Source organism: Vanessa atalanta, chromosome Z (genome assembly GCF_905147765.1).
Source record: "Vanessa atalanta chromosome Z, ilVanAtal1.2, whole genome shotgun sequence".
Lineage (NCBI taxonomy): Eukaryota > Metazoa > Arthropoda > Insecta > Lepidoptera > Nymphalidae > Vanessa > Vanessa atalanta.
Genome location: NC_061902.1, coordinates 3,638,321 through 3,656,009, shown reverse-complemented (window position 1 = coordinate 3,656,009; position 17,689 = coordinate 3,638,321). Strand labels below are relative to the sequence as shown.

General features: G+C 34.4%; 2 long non-coding RNA genes across 4 annotated transcripts; both read right to left on the bottom strand.

Annotated features, from left to right (window-relative positions):
* Positions 1-2,643: 2,643 nt before the first annotated feature.
* LOC125075908 lies at positions 2,644-7,897 on the bottom strand. Of its 2 annotated transcripts, none has more exons than XR_007120257.1 (3): positions 7,750-7,897; positions 7,161-7,377; positions 2,644-2,871 (listed from the first exon to the last, which is right to left on the bottom strand). It is a non-coding gene; the product is annotated as an uncharacterized LOC125075908 (long non-coding RNA). The 2 variants fall into 2 exon arrangements; XR_007120256.1 differs by having other exon boundaries at positions 7,202-7,377.
* Positions 7,898-15,517: 7,620 nt separating this feature from the next.
* Positions 15,518-17,498, bottom strand: LOC125075909. Of its 2 annotated transcripts, none has more exons than XR_007120258.1 (3): positions 17,226-17,498; positions 16,614-16,737; positions 15,518-16,193 (listed from the first exon to the last, which is right to left on the bottom strand). It is a non-coding gene; the product is annotated as an uncharacterized LOC125075909 (long non-coding RNA). The 2 variants fall into 2 exon arrangements; XR_007120259.1 differs by having other exon boundaries at positions 17,317-17,498.
* Between the last annotated feature and the right edge of the window lie 191 nt (positions 17,499-17,689).

Sequence of the window (17,689 nt, the reverse complement as noted above, 5' to 3'; positions counted from 1 at the left end):
TTACCTGGATGTTCAAGTAGTTCTCATTTTTATAGATGTACATACTGAAAGTATTTTCCTTGATCTAAATAAATCTGGCAAAAGAGAAGTTTGATTTAAGCAATGCCTGCAATGGACAAATAGGTTAATAATTATAAAACTAGGCAAAAGGAACGCGCGGAACATTATAATGACGTAACTGGAGCTAATAAAAAATAGGTACCGGTAATAGTCCGGTCATAATAGACGTTCACCCTTGCATAAATTCCCAAGAAGATAAAAATTTACATTAACGTACGGACGCCAATATAATGAAATTGTGAAAAGTCCGTCCACAAAAGTTTATACAAATCGAAACCGTATTTGTAAAAACTTTTGTGCAAGGCCAGAATTCATAAGAATGGACTAAACGGTTAGTTTTATGATAAAGTCGCTCAGTCAAAAATTGAAATCATGCAACAATCTACAAAAAATGTCGTTCCTCTTTTTCATTAAAATTCAAAATTTCTGAGAAAAAGTGATTTTATAATTTACTTATTCCTTATAATAGGCATAATTTTAAGTACCCCTATTTTACAGGCGAGCTTGACCGGACAGTAAGTATAATATTAATATGCATTTAATGGTTAACATAAAGGTACACTGATTGAGATTTTTTTGTCTTCTAAACATGTCATGCCATGAGCATGTTATTCAGTCATTTGTGTTTTGACTCTGATTGCTAATTCCTTTTTGTAGTATTTTATAAAATATTAATAAATAAACTAGTACACAGAATAATAGATCTTATAATCCTGAAGTTAAAATAAAAGTCAATTAACAAAAATCCCCTATTCACATTACATGAGTGACCGTCCTTTATTTTATTTTTGATTGATTACACTTATTTTTATGGAATCGGATAGAATAACAAAATAAAAGTTTATTAAATATATAATTATACCGAATAAAACTGTAAGTGCATAAAATAAGTATTCCTAACAGTATATTAGTTGTATAATATGTTGCTCAATTTGTTCCTCTTTTCCAATTGAACCTCGCTTTCTTTTGGACTTTTTATCTTCACATTACAATTTAACTTGCCTGTTGGAATCTTGACAACGTCTGTCTATAATTTACTAATGATAAAATTTTTTTGGAATAAAAAGTTCAAATACATTAAATTAGTTGCATTAATAAGTATATGCCTATATACCCAGAAGGAATATGGCAAAGGTATATAACACCCTCTCCAGATATTTTGCGAGTCACGAAATATCTAAAATTGTTGGAAGATATTTTGGTCCTATGGTATTGAAGCTGACTTCTTAGTATAACTTAGTCTTAACACAGATATAAAACGATGTTTATTAGGTTTTCTTATATCATTTCATAAGAATTATAAATTATGTTTTCTCAATACGCATTTAAAAATATGTATCCGAAAATCAAATTTCCCGCTATGACGAGTATCTGTCAATGTTTATGTTACCAGATTAAAAATATAATATTATAAGGTTTAATAGACAGTATAATAGATAATAGACCAAGTGATATATACTCACTTGTAGTACACAGATAATAATAATTTATATAAAATTTTTTATATTATATTCAGTATAATAGTTGGAGATAGGGCCAAACGATAATAATAAGCTTCAAATACACTTATTTTCTTAACTAAGTTATACACACACTAGCGGGGCCCCGCGAAACATCAAGTTTATTCAAAAGATTTCTTAGGAATTTCGAAACTTATGACTGGTTTTATTTTGGTTTCATTTTATAATAAACTACAAGTCACTCATCTACATTTGGCGCCAAAGTGAGAAAACCTCTTTTAATTAAATGTTTTAATATCAAATAGTATACATTAGATCAGTTAGAATCTGAATTTGTGGAAAACAATTTACTTTCATATTTTTTATACAATCTTAGAACCGCTCTCTAACCGGCCTGTAACTATTTTTCGCTCTCTAAAATTAATTCTTTATAAAATCGTAGCAATTTATTAAATTGCAATCATGAATCCTCTTTAATCATTTACACATCTAAGGCTCTTCGAAATGAAACCATAACAGATTTTTTATGTGCAGCTGTCTTCCCATAATCACTGGGACAAAAATCGAATTAAGATATGATTATTGATTTAATAAATTGCAATCAAGAATCTTCTTTATTTTTCTGCACACTACGGCTGGAGCTCTTCAAAATGAGACCGTAACCGATTTCTTATGTGCAGCTATCGTCCCAGTCTATTGATATATAAGATAAGATAAGAAATAAAACAACAGTTAATTCCTCTCTTTAATCGATAAGTTATATTACTTTTAAAGATAAAATGCTTTCACTCAAGTCTTTGAATTTAACGAGAAATCTTCGAATTTCTGTATGAAATTCGGTTTTATTAGTTGGTTTAGTTATTTTCAAAGTCATGAGTGAAACCTTCGTGCTTATTCACTAAGTCGGTTATAGACACTCAGATGTTAAATAGGATAAATAGTTATACATATTAGATCTTATGATACGGAAATATAAAAGCAAATTAAATCTAAAGTAAAAAAATTCACGAAAAACATTTTTATTTGAAATATGATTTAAAAAAAATTGACTTACAATTGATAAGATTTATGTAATTAATAATTACTAAAATACACTTTGTATTCTTAATACATAATTAATATAAATAATACAAGAATACAAAGTAAGTTGACCATGTCCAAAAGTTGTTTAAATTAATAAAATGGTGGAAACATTCCATGGTGAGGTTCAGAGTAAGGTGTTAGAGAGCTGTAGTTTCTAGATAGAAGAAGAAAGACAGAATATCGATCATCGATATATTGAGATACATATTCGTATAATTAAATTATCCTAAGTCTCCACGCTGTGTTGTGTCGGGGGAATATGTCCGACCTGTGAACCAGTGAAACCAATTTTGTAATTTGATACTTTCATTTAATTCCTTTTTCCGGATATTAAATCCTATTTTCGGCTTGGGACGCATATAATTTAGCCTTCGTATTTCCCCTCATCGTTCGAAAAAATCCAACGTATTAAAAGCTCATGACATCAATCCGAAAGAGCTCGCATCGGCTCGAATAGGAACTCAGACGACATGTAGACGTTCAGGTCGACATTGAATGTGAACTGCGAGCGCTCACAACAATGCAATCTTGTATAGGTCTACGCGCCACCCGCTATACAGTCTGTCGACACATTAATGCTGGCGAGTCCGTCGGGACAAGAGATAACAAATTTCAACTAACGCGAACGACAAACAGCATTGACCCTAAAAATCCTTCTTCTAACATCCAGCGACACCATCTCCTTTCGCGGACACAACACTAGCGTGGGCTGTCTCACCATTATGCTATGAGATTATATATTCATATTTATTATAATGTTCCAAAGTAGATATCTAAAGACTAATCGTTCTGTTACTTTGCTCACATTTCCCGATCCTTATTGTGTATGTGAATAAGAATATTACGTTCCTAGATTACTGTCGGTACGTAGGAGTATAACATCAGTAACAGCGGAACGTATTATTGATATTCTTACAAATTGAAGTAACTTAATTAAATAATACATCATAAACATTTCAATTAAATAACATAATTCGTAACATAACATACGTAATCAAAGAATTGCATTTATTATTTATTAAACCGAAACAAACGATTAAACTTAGTGCGGGTGAGTTTTAAAAAGGATCAATCATCAATGTTAAAAATATTCTGTCGGATCGAACTTCAAATACAACTTAGGAACTTTATGTCAAGTTTCAATTGCTCGGAATGCTCAATAGTAAATACCAATACGTCTTCCTCGTCAAATCTTTGCTCAAATCTGCTACTTATAAACATCCATCCTCCGAAACAGCTACATGAAACTAGACATCTTACCGTTGAAATAAAATCATTCCACTTCGTTAGCCCTTTCGTTTCATTCTTAATATGTATTGAAACTGTTATTGACAGCATTCATATTTTACTACAGTATGTATACTAATAAAAAATGATCTGAAGTTATTTAAAATCGTCTGTTCTTCCAGTTAGATGACGCCTGCGAACTGATAGTATTAAGTCAGACCATTATATAACTTCAAACCGCATCATGAAGTAATTAACTGATGATCACACGTACACGAACTCATCATTAAATTATCATAGAAAAAACTACAACTAACACTTGAACAAATGGTCGGTAATCGTAAGATAGCCCAACGAGAACCAATATATATATTAAAATTAAAATTGACCAACATGTGCTCTGTTACTCAATGGATCGCCGCAGTTAAACCTTGAGGCACTCATTATAACTGACAGTTGGGTAAGTCTCCGGGCCTTCTGTATGGTGAATCGCGACCGGCTGATGATATTTTCATAAACTACACTATAATAAACTAAGGCACGTACCCTAAACCACGCAACGTAATGAACTCTAAGTACTCCGGAGAACTACGAAACTGTCAACGGATCAGCTGCGAGATGTTAAACCTAGACTTTATTCACACATTGAGTAAAGAGCGATTATGCCGGTGGAAATGAAAAATACCATAAAGTCAAGTCCGGCGTATGTGTCACGGCCGGTGTCGGTCGGCTATCGACTAGTGCATGGAACTCGCATAGCATATCACAATATTCGCCATATCGCTTACTTGTAACGGTGTGCATTGTCTGTGTACAAACATCAATACGGATGCTATCTACTCATACATCGTTAAATAATAAATCTAATCTATCGCTTCTTTCTTAAAAATAACGTCATCGTAATATATCTTTGCTAAACACTACTAAGCTGTTTGTACACATACAAAGCGCTCTAAAATAATATCCTCTTTAAGGCACATACTTTTTGAGGTTGCTAAATTACTGCGTAAACACGACGCCGGCGCTGCTTAAAAATGAAATTAGATCAGATATAAAGACTGTCGTTAATTTATTGAGCGGTGAGGTAAGAAAAAGTTGAAAACAATTAGGTATAATGCTGTCAAAGGAAATACGCCGCGCCTGCGTCGTGCTTAGATCTAAAACTACGAAAAACGTCTTGAACTTGTATAATATTGCTTGTTTATAGAATACTTCGCGGATTTTTAAAAATACTCTCGTTGTGTATCACTCCTGATGTCACGAGTGGAGTGTTAATCGATATTAAAAAAATAATCTATATTTATAAAGCGCGTCCAGTTTCCGAGATCGCCTCCAAATAGCCGTGAAAAGGTGTATTGGCCGCGTGGCCGAGGAGATCCTGAAACCTAACCGTGAGCACCATGAGGTAGTTTCTAGGTTGCTGTTATAATATATTGCGAATGACAAAAGTAATCCGAACAAAATACACACAACAGTTATTGCTTTTATAGAGGTCTATGAGTTTCGCTTTGTTCACACGATCCGAACTGAGGGCATACAACGGTCCGACGCAGCCGTCCGCGCTTCGATCAACAAACATTATTGGCAGCGTCGAGTCATCGTATGAATCCCTCTCTGTACCCGTCCTACCGCATATTTTTGTATTATTATGTATAAAAAACCCGATTTGCCCATGACCGTTTGACCATTGCGACTGCCATGAATCATGAACAAACATCTCAAAAATACGACACATATATATCAGTAAATAATCGTGTATGATCTGGCGAAAATTATGATAGTCCGTCCAATTATGTTAACTGTTTAACTGTCCCGAGTTTCGGGAATCAGCTTCTTCTCGACAATAAATTTGTCGTAATTAATAATTATTGCTAAGCGAGTTTTCCTTGAAGTCAGAAATATTAAATTGTAAATAAGGCAAAATTCTTTTGGTGAGTATCTTCGCATTTGTATGTTTTCTTAATTAACGGGAGCAAGCACTTGTTTTCAATCGTCAAGTCCGGGAAGACAAGCGCCATGCTATTTACTCCAACTCGATTGGCCAAAGTAAATAAGACAGTCTCGTCATTCGTCTCAATCGGTAAATTTAACGTCACATTTGGCGTCAATAAAACAGTTTCCGAACATCCAAGCTGTTAATATGAGGGCTTGACCGCGATCGTGTAAGAATAATAAAGTTGATCCGACAGACATTCTCAACTGCAGCAAACTTGCGCCGTCTCAACATCGCGATCCAAAACGCCATCACAACATCTAGTCCAATCAAGAGTATACATGCCATTCTCTGAAAATGTATTTCCAAAATCCTTCCCTAAGACATTTCCTCTGAAATGTGGCGAATAGCATTAACACGGATCGAAAGAATCGGAGAAAGTATGCTAATTTCTTTGTTGTGTTGAATTTTGCCGTAAATGTCCAATTGTTGCAATTCTTTGGGTCCGATCTGAATATGGTGTAAAGTGACTCTCAACCGTTTCTTTCGACTGTGAGAACGTAAGCATCTTTATTCTATACTACTAACATAATTGATTAATTAAAACCTTCACCTGTGTGACCGTTCCTATAACATCAAGATAAATACCTTCAAATTCACACAAGGAAAAGTATTTACTTTATTATTAGTCGTTTTATAAATGCGCATCTATATCGATAGAATTTGCAATTTTAATGCTCTATCTATCTCTATCTATCTTTGCAATTTTAAATTTTGCTAATAGCATCATGTTACTTTTTTTCTATTGAGACAAAATGATATAAAATTTTATCATTACATTATTATTGTATTTGTTAATAACAAAAGTATAAAACGTTCAGAAATCTTGGAGTCAATTAGTGATATTACCTTCTGTCTCCCGTCTATATCTTCTTTTCATTTTAAAAATAATCAATCTGTTACCGTTCGCTTGAACCCTGCCTATTACCTCCTTATCTCGAAACTATACTATATTATATCCTATGCCTCCATTTACCACCAGTCAGCAGACTGGTGACTTATTAACAGTCCCCCAGGAAATGGGATTTTAACCCTACTTCTTCAAACTACGTAGAGATGTTATTGCATTCTACTTTTTCCCAATAAGGCTAAACTCTTCGTGATCGTGAACTATACAGGCAGCCCAAACAGAAGTTGTATATTCCTCGTAAACAAATACTACCGCGCCCGAGTGCTCCGTGAAACACTTTTGTATGGGGTAGTCTCCGTCGATTTTACTTACGAAATACGAGTGGCGAAATTGATAATATTCGTAATGCATAAATGCGCACTTATATGAGTTACATTATCTATGAAGATCTTATCGAATATTAAATATCATACAAGCATGTAGTAACCGTCAAAAAAGTAGCCCTGGTCAAATTTAGCCATTACGTACGCCGTTGTCGTGGACCCCACACGATGCGGAGCTTCGCTCTTCATAGCTCGTAACGTCATTGGGTCAAGGGATATTCAGCAAAAGCCCGAGGTGCTGACGGGTTTCAAGCCATGCCTTTACCAGTTGAGCCGAGTCAGTGACGCTCGGAGGACAAATGTTCGCGCAGTGCGCCGAGCCTACAATTTTTTAATTGAGATTAAATATATATGTGTAGCAATGGAATATTTTTAAATAAAATGTAATGCCTCAATTATTTGGTCATTATTATTGTAGTGCTATAGAAAGTAAAAGTTTGTAAATGTCCTGTAGCTGAGTAAAGGTAATCTACTGAAGGTTAGCTTAAAGAGAAGACTTGGATGTTATATACCACACTTCTCACTCTCACTTAGTGCTTGGGTTGAGCTTCCCGCACCTCACGCTTTTCCTTTGCGGAAAATAGTGGGACGCGTCATCGTGGTTTGGACTATCTTTAGAATATGCTTTATGAACAACTTATTTTTTCAGTTATTAATGTATTAACAATTAGATTATATGAATCGTGTAATCACCTTTAATGGAGATGCCAGGCTCATCCTCTTCTATCGCATACGTCATTGCGAGGCCTTGTAACTGATTCTTGGGTATGCGCAACTCGCTTCAAGCCTGTCCAGGTGAGACCACCCTGGCGATAGTTCTTTTACGAAGGCAGCTTTGAATCTTAAATAATAATTTAATCGAGTAAGTTCAACTGAATGCATAACTAACTACAGACTAATAAGTAAACACTAAAAGTTAAAGTAAAATAAAAACGAGTAATCTTTGTTGTTATTCGTGTCTATCCACTGATAAAGTATTGGTACTATAACTTAGCATAAATAATGATATAATAATTAAATTAATAAACCTTGCATTATAATAAAGGTTGTATGTTGTTATAAATCGATGATGTTTAAATTGTTTTTTTTTTGTTAATAAATATTATAATCTAACGGACACGCGGAATTTGGGTACTCAGAAAATTATTTCAATTTTGGAAACCGGAATAAATTCACGTAAACCAAAACACAGACAAACCCAGGCTATTCACGCTTAAGTAAAAATTACAATCGCAGTGCGCAGACCCGAGTTGAGAAAAATCAATACATCGACCAAATTGCAGAGCGCATTCGCGACTTTCATAGGAGAAATTTGTAAAAGCTCGCCTAGATGCAACTCAAATACACAATCTATAGAGCTAAATTATCTGGGCTATAAAGTTGCGCGCGCATAAAATCAAAGAAGATTATAAATATCTAAATGATTGCGCTATCCTTGGACTCAGAATTTTTGCACTTAGGTATATTTATACAAGCTTATATTTTTGAACACTGGGATAAATGTAGGAAACAATTAAAAAAAAAAAAGAACAAAATATATTAAATAAAACACGTCTTACCTCAAAGCTATCACTGACTCGACTAAGTTGAAATTGTTATCAAAGTGCTCATCCGCGAGTTAAGAGAAATCAATTGATCGACGCATGCCTAGAGCATGGCAAGCTCTATATTGGTATTGGTTACATGTCATGTTGTCAGAAACAAAGTCTTTATGAGTCTTCATTATTATAAATATAGCAAAAACTGCACGTCTTACTAATATAACAAATACCTCCTTTTATTTTAATTTGGTTTTTAACAATTTGAGGTAATTTTTCAAAATAATTTCAGTAGATTGTTTTATTCTTATCAATAATTGATGTATTGCAGGACAGTTAAACGGAAGTCAATACCTACTTTGTTTATTAAACATTGTCGACCACAAATCGAATGAAACCAATTATAATTTTTGAAGCATGGAAGAATACAGGGTTATTGGTATTTCGACGTGTTCCCGTTAGGAGGTGATAGGGGTAACTATTTGAAATAATTTTAACCCCCATATGCATAATGCAAAAGTGAACCTTTGAAAACGGAAGTGAAAGTGAATTTTTGAGTTATTACGTTTTTTAGATTTTTTCAAAATAAGTCAAAAATGCAACTTCAAAACTTTATTTATAAAAAAGTACCTAGGGAGTGTTTAAGTATTACGTAACGCAATCTTTGAAGTTTTTTGACAAATTTAAAGAGAGAATTTAAGTTTTGTTCGAATGCGAATCTCCACCAGCGTCCTTTGTGGTCATTTTATTTTGGTTGTTATGAAATAAGTTCCTAGTTGTTATACATTTTTGAAGAGATAAGAAAACGGTTATGTTTTTAAAATAATCTGCAGGACAAGTATCATAAAGATTTTTTTAGTTTTTAAGGCCATTTGTGTAAAAAAACTTAAAAAAACATTAAAATAATATCGTTTTCCGTCTCGCATCTTTAAATTTGGACCGATAATTTAGCTTTTAGTTTTACTTTAAATGTCTTCGATTCAATGGGTTTTTTGACACTCTCCCAAGTCTTCCAAATCTATTCCAGTAACCTTACCTGCAGATCAAACTCCAAATCACGATCCCGAAGAATTACTCTCAGAAAAATTGTAAATATATCAAATCAGGCCCAGAAGATACCCCAGGGAAGTTATATGTTGATGGGCTCTGCACACCCTTTCATGGTTACTTTGCTAGCAGAAAGTCTAGCAGAAAATTTCAAATTATCAAAAATATTTTTTTAAAATACCATTCAACGCTATTACCTTTCTACTAACCGGTGATATAATTTAATCACATAACTGCTTAGTGGCTCATATATATGTTATCAAGCGAAATGTTGGATGCAACTAATATAATGGTAATTTGGGCCCCAAGCTCTTCAAAAAAAAGCTCATAAAATCAAAAAAAAGCTGTTTTTGATCGTATCTGATTTACCGTCCCATCGGATTATGAGAGCAAAGAAATAGAGGTTGCTCCTGTGTTTGGACTTACAAACTCGCACTATAATATATCCTGGTAGTTGGATATAGTTGCCCTGAGAATGGCTGCCGTGACATAAATCAGTCAGGACGATATAATCATAAAGGTTTCCGTACTATTCTACACTTCAGTATTGTCGCTAATTATCAACGTGTGTACGTCTTACGTGTATATGAGGATATTTTTCAGTAGAAAATTTTAGTTTAGCCAACTCAATATCAAATGCAATCATAGAGCGCATTCGCGAGTTATGAATAATCGACACATGCGTGGCTGATATCGCTGCTACACAATCGATAGAGCTAAAATATCCGGGCCGTGATGTTACACCCGCGTGAATGCAACACGTGGGAGAAGGTTGAAGAGGTCAATCTTATTATATATTTGTATATATAAAAAAGACGAATATAACTTGCACTCAGCCTTTGTATGTTTATACTTTATTATACAAACAAATGCACTTAATTGACAAATCAATATTAACACAGAGTAATTTTAATAAAAAAATGTTATTTCTGATTAACTTGCCAATTATATGAATTTTTACACTAAAGTAACACGTCTTGTTATTTAATAGCGGATTTTCATTTAGTTTTAACGTCTTCGTCATAATAAAGAAATAAGAAATTAAAAATTTTAACGCGTTGATTCTTTGAGAACACAGTCGTGCCAAGATCTTAGTGATATTAGTACTTCACAGTTATACGAATAATTTACACCAACTACCAAGTTGCACATAGTTATATTTATCTTAATGTTATTTTGGAATTAGATCCTAGTGATAGGATATGGGATATGAACTTGGGTACATAGATTGAACGAATGTTCAGAGATTTATTCGTGGTAAAAAGAAAAGATTTCTCTTTATCACCTTGCCAGAATGGGAAATGGGTAGCTAAACGACGTCACCTGACAGGACAAAATAAAGTCTTCGTTACTTTCTATGGAAAAATACAGAGATTTCCTTTCGAAAATGTTTCTCGGATATGATATGTATTTTTAGCGACATTAGATATTATAGTTTAGGTTTGAATAATCCCAAATTAAACATTTTTATCCATTGATAATAAGTAAAACAACAGTTAATTCCTCTATTACTTTATTCCATAAGATAAATTAGTTTTAAAATTAAAATGCTTTCACTCAAGACTTTGAATTTAATGAGAAATCTTCGAATTTCTGTATGAAATTCTGTTTTGTTAGTATGGTTAAGTTATTTTCAAAGTCATGAGTGAAACCTTCGTACTTATTCACTAAGTCGGTTATAGACACTCAGATGTTAAATAGGAAAAATCGTTGTACTAGATCTTATGATACAGAAATATAAAAGAAAATTAAATCTGAAGTACACATTTAATGATTCAGGAAAAACATTTTTATTTCAAAGAATATTTATAAAAAACTTGACAACTTGACTTAAAATTGTTAAGATTTATAATTAATACAAGTATACAAAGTAACTTGACCATGTCCAAAAGTTGTTAAAATTAATAAAATGGTGGAAACATTCCATGGTGAGGTCCAAAGTAAGGTGCTAGAGAGCTGTAGTTTCTTGATAGAAGAAGAAAGACAGAATATCGATCATCGATATATTGAGATACATATGCGTATAATTAAATTATCCTAAGTCTCCACGCTGTGTTGTGTCGGGGGAATATGTCCGACCTGTGAACCAGTGAAACCAAATTTGTAATTTGATACTTTCATTTAAATTCCTTTTTCCGGATATTAAATCCTACATTCGTATCGGGATGTATATAATTTAGCCTTCGTATTTCCCCTCATCGTTCGAAAAAATCCAACGTATTAAAAGCTCATGACATCACAATCCGAAAGAGCTCGCATCGGCTCGAATAGGTACTCAGACGACATGTAGACGTTCAGGTCGACATTGAATGTGAACTGCGAGCGCTCACAACAATGCAATCTTGTATAGGTCTACGCGCCACCCGCTATACAGTCTGTCGACACATTAATGCTGGCGAGTCCGTCGGGACAAGAGATAACAAATTGCAACTAACGCGAACGACAAACAGCATTGACCCTAAAAATCCTTCTTCTAACATCCAGCGACACCATCTCCTTTCGCGGACACAACACTAGCGTGGGCTGTCTCGCCATTATGCTATGAGATTATATATTCATATTTATTATAATGTTCCAAAGTAGATATCTAAAGACTAATCGTTCTGTTACTTTGCTCACATTTCCCGATCCTTATTGTTTATGTGAATAAGAATATTACGTTCCTAGATTACTGTCGGTACGTAGGAGTATAACATCAGTAACAGCGGAACGTATTATTGATATTCTTACAAATTGAAGTAACTTAATTAAATAATACATCATAAACATTTCAATTAAATAACATAATTCGTAACATAACATACGTAATCAAAGAATTGCATTTATTATTTATTAAACCGAAACAAACGATTAAACTTAGTGCGGGTGAGTTTTAAAAAGGATCAATCATCAATGTTGAAAATATTCTGTCGGATCGAACTTCAAATACAACTTAGGAACTTAATGTCAAGTTTCAATTGCTCGGACTGCTCAATAGTAAATACCAATACGTCTTCCTCGTCAAATCTTTGCTCAAAACTGCTACTAATAAACATCCATCCTCCAAAACAGCTACATGAAACTAGACATCTCACCGTTGAAATTAAATCATTCCACTTCGTTAGCCCATTCGATTCGTTCTTAATAAGTATTGAAACTGTTATTGACCATATCGTACAGCATTCATATTTTACTAAAGTATGTATACTAATGAAAAATGATCTGAAGTTATCTATAAACGTCTGTTCTTCCAGTTAGATGACGCCTGCGCACTGATAGTATTAAGTCAGACCATTATATAACTTCAAACCGCATCATAAAGTAATTAACTGATGATCACACGTACACGAACTCATCATTAAATTATCATAGAAAATGTAACTAACACTTGAACAAATGGTCGCTAATCGTAAGATAACTCAACGAAATCAATATTAAAATTAAAATTGACCAATTTGTGCTCTGTTACTCAATGGATCGCCGCAGTTAAACCTTGAGGCACTCATTATAACTGACAGTTGGGTAAGTCTCCGGGCCCTCTGTATGGTGAATCGCGACCGGCTGATGATATTTTCATAAACTACACTATAATAAACTAAGGCACATACCCTAAACCACGCAACGTAATGAACTCTAAGTACTCCGGAGAACTACGAAACTGTCAACGGATCAGCTGCGAGATGTTAAACCTAGACTTTATCCGCACATTGAGTAAAGAGCGATTATGCCGGTGGAAATGAAAAATACCATAAAGTCAAGTCCGGGGTATGTGTCACGGCCGGTGTCGGTCGGCTATCGACTAGTGCACGGAACTCGCATAGCATATCACAATATTCGCCATATCGCTTACTTGTAACGGTGTGCATTGTCTGTGTACAAACATCAATACGGATGCTATCTACTCATACATCGTTAAATAATAAATCTAATCTATCGCTTCTTTCTTAAAAATAACGTCATCGTAATATATCTTTGCTAAGCACTACTAAGCTGTCTGTACACATACAAAGCGCTCTAAAATAATATCCTCTTTAAGGCACATACTTTTTGAGGTTGCTAAATTACTGCGTAAACACGACGCCGCCGCTGCTTAAAAATGAAATTAGATCAGATATAAAGACTGTCGTTAATTTATTGAGCGGTGAGGTAAGAATAAATTGAAAACAACTATAATGTCGTCAAAGGAAAAGCGCCGCGCCTGCGTCGTGCTTAGATCTAAAACTACGAAAAACGTCATGAATTTGTATAATATTGCTTGTTTACAGAATACTTCGCGGATTTTTAAAAATACTCTCTTTGTGTATCACTCCTGATGTCACGAGTGGAGTGTTAATCGATATTAAAAAAATAATCTATATTTAAATATAAAGCGCGTCCAGTTTCCGAGATCGCCTCCAAATAGCCGTGAAAAGGTGTATTGGCCGGGTGGCCGAGGAGATCCTGAAACCTAACCGTGAGCACCATGAGGTAGTTTCTAGGTTGCTGTTATAATATATTGCGAATGACAAAAGTAATCCGAACAAAATACACACAACAGTTATTGCTTTTATAGAGGTCTATGAGTTTCGCTTTGTTCATACGATCCGAACTGAGGGCATACAACGGTCCGACGCAGCCGTCCGCGCTTCGATCAACAAACATTATTGGCAGCGTCGAGTCATTGTATGAATCCCTCTCTGTACCCGTCCTACCGCATATTTTTGTATTATTATGTATAAAAAACACGATTTGCCCATGACCGTTTGACCATTGCGACTGCCATGAATCATGAACAAACATCTCAAAAATACGACACATATATATCAGTAAATAATCGTGTATAAATGTATATCTGGCGAAAATTATGATAGTCCGTCCAATTACGTTAAATGTTTAACTATCCCGAGTTTCGGGAATCAGCTACTTCTCGACAATAAATTTGTCGTAATTAATAATTATTGCTAAGCGAGTTTTCCTTGAAGTCAGAAATATTAAATTGTAAAAAACGCAAAATTCCTTTGGTGAGTATCTTCGCATTTATATGTTTTCTTAATTAACGGGAGCATGCACTTGTTTTTAATTGTCAAGTCCGGGAAGACAAGCGCCATGCTATTTACTCCAACTCGATTGGCCAAAGTAAATAACACAGTCTCGTCAGTCGTCTCAATCGGTAAATTTAACGTCACATTTGGCGTCAATAAAACAGTTTCCGAACATCCAAGCTGTTAATATAAGGGCTTGACCGCAATCGTGTATGAATAATAAAGTTGATCCGACAGACATTCTCAACTGCAGCAAACTTGCGCCGTCTCAACATCGCGATCCAAAACGCCATCACAACATCTAGTCCATTCAAGAGTATATATGCCATTCTCTGAAAATGTATTTCCAAAATCCTTCCCTAAGACATTTCCTCTGAAATGTGGCGAATAGCATTAACACGAATCGAAAGAATCGGAGAAAGTATGCCAACCTCTTTATTGTGTTGAATTTTCCCGTAAATGTCCAATTGTTGCAATTCTTTGGGTCCGATCTGAATATGGTGTAAAGTGACTCTCAACCGTTTCTTTCGACTGTGAGAACGTAAGCATCTATATTCTAGACTAATAATATAATTGATTAATTAAAACCTTCACCTGTGTGACCGTTCCCATAACATCAAGATAAATACCTTCAAATTCACACAGGGGGAAGTATTTATACTGTATTATTACTCGTTTCATAAATGCGCATCTATGTCGATCAAAGTTGCAATTCTAATGCTCCATTGAAATTTTGCTAATATCATCATATTACTTTTTGTCTATTGAGACAAAATGATAGAAAATTTTATCATTACATTATTATTATATGAGAAGTTATTAAAAAAAGTATAAAAAGTTCAGAAATCTTGGAGTCAATTAGTGATATCCGTCTATGTCTACTTTTCATTTTAAAAATAATCAATCTGTTACCGTTCGCATGAACCCTGCCTATCATCCACATACATCCTTACCTCGAACTAAACTATATACTCCTATGCCTCCATTTACCACTAGTCGGGGAACTAGTTATAACACCCGAATTTTTCAAATTTGACATCCAGACTATCCACTCTGCGTCTAAGGTATTTGCGTACAGATGTTAGAGCATCCAACTTTTTTCCAATAAGGCAAAACTTTTCGTGATCGTGAACTTTACAGCAAGCCCAAACAGAAGATGTATATTCCTCGTAAACAAATACTACCGTGAAGCACTTTGGTGTACGATAGTCTCCGTCCCTTTACCAAATACATGCATAAGTGCGCACTTATATCAGTGATATTATCTATGAAGATTATATAATAATGTCGAATATTAAATAAACACACATTAATGTATTAGAAGCTGTCGTCGGTAAAGTCGCCCTGGTCAGATGATGCCGTTATGTACGCCGTTGTCGTGAACCCCACATGATGCGGAGCTTGCCTCTTCAGAGCCTCATGACGTCAGTTTGTCAGGGGAGGTTCAGCCAAAGTCCGAGGTACTGACGGATTTCAGTCGGTCCCTCTACGAGTTGAGTCGAGTCGGTGATGTTTTGAATATGCGAGAGCAACATCGCGCATTGCGCCGTGCCTAAAAATTGTTTTAGTTATAACTTGTCAATAATTTAATATATAGAACGATTGAGCAAATAGATTCGAGGAATAAATTAATGAGTGTGATGATACTTCAAGATTCGATGCCACAATCATCTAGTCATTATTATTAACATTCCGTAAATGTCCTGCAGCTGGGTAACGCCCTCCTCTTCGCTTATAGAGATTTGGAGCTATTTAACCGCACACGTGTAAAAATATAAACTTGGCTGACACGCTACCGCGTGTCTAGATACCTAATTCAATTTTCTTTTACTAAGAGGGCTACTAACCGAACTCCTAGTTCGGTTATTTTGAAATACATACATTATAATTAAAATAATAGTTTTTATTGTGCCATCTAACTCAATATATTTATATATAACTTGGAATTAGATAATCTAAATTCTATAATCACCTTTGATGATGATGTTGGGCGCTTCATCTTCTACTGTGGCCGGCATCGCGACTTCAAGCTTCGTAAGCGGTTAGATCACCGTTGCGGTTGTTCGTAGAACTCTTTTACGAAGGCGGCCTCGAATCTAAAACAATATTTATATTGAGTACCTATATAAAAAATACTTAACGAAATAATGACGTCTTTAATATTTTCCAAGAAGCGCGATTTTTCCTATTTATTTAAACTATTAGGACACAACGAAACAATTTTTAAGAATGGTTGTAGGATAAGTTATCTCAATAAATGTGCCATTTGCATTTTTATAATGTATTTATTTCCGAACCTAATTGTAAATAAATAATAATAATTGAAACCTTATTGTAAATTAAGTTTAGTCAACTCAGTATGAATTGCAATTACGAAGTGCATCCGCGAGTAATGAGAAATCGATAGATCGGCGCATGCCTAGGCATGCGCCGATGTATCGATATGATATGCTTCTAGAAGCAAACCATACTACCCAATCGATAGACGTAAAATATCCGGACCGAAATGCAACAAATGAGAAAAGATTAAAAAGGTCAATGTTGTCTTTATATTAAAACAGATGAAAATAATTTGTGGTCAAACCTTTGTGTATTTTTTAAGTCAAATATTTTTTTATAAAATCTGAATTTTCTCGAACTTTATAATTCGGAAATAATTTAAATAAAATATGTACTTTATTTTTTCACAATCCTTGAACCAATCATAGGAACTTAGGCACTCAACTAAAACATCTCTTTTCTTAACATTCTGAATATTTTATGAACCGCACCAATAACACGATATTTTAAATAAAACAAGCTGTTACTGGCTCGACTAAGTTAAAATTGCAAATTCAGAGCGCATTCACCAGATTAAAGATATCAATACATCGACGCATGCCCAGATGCAATTCCGCTGCATAATCTATGGAGCTAAGTTATCCGGGCCGCAAGTTGCGCGCGCATGATGTGCAACAAACGATTGAAGCAAGCTCATTGGTCAGAAATTCACTTCTTTGTCAAAATACTGATCCCATTAAACATCATAGCCAGCAAATTTAAATTAAA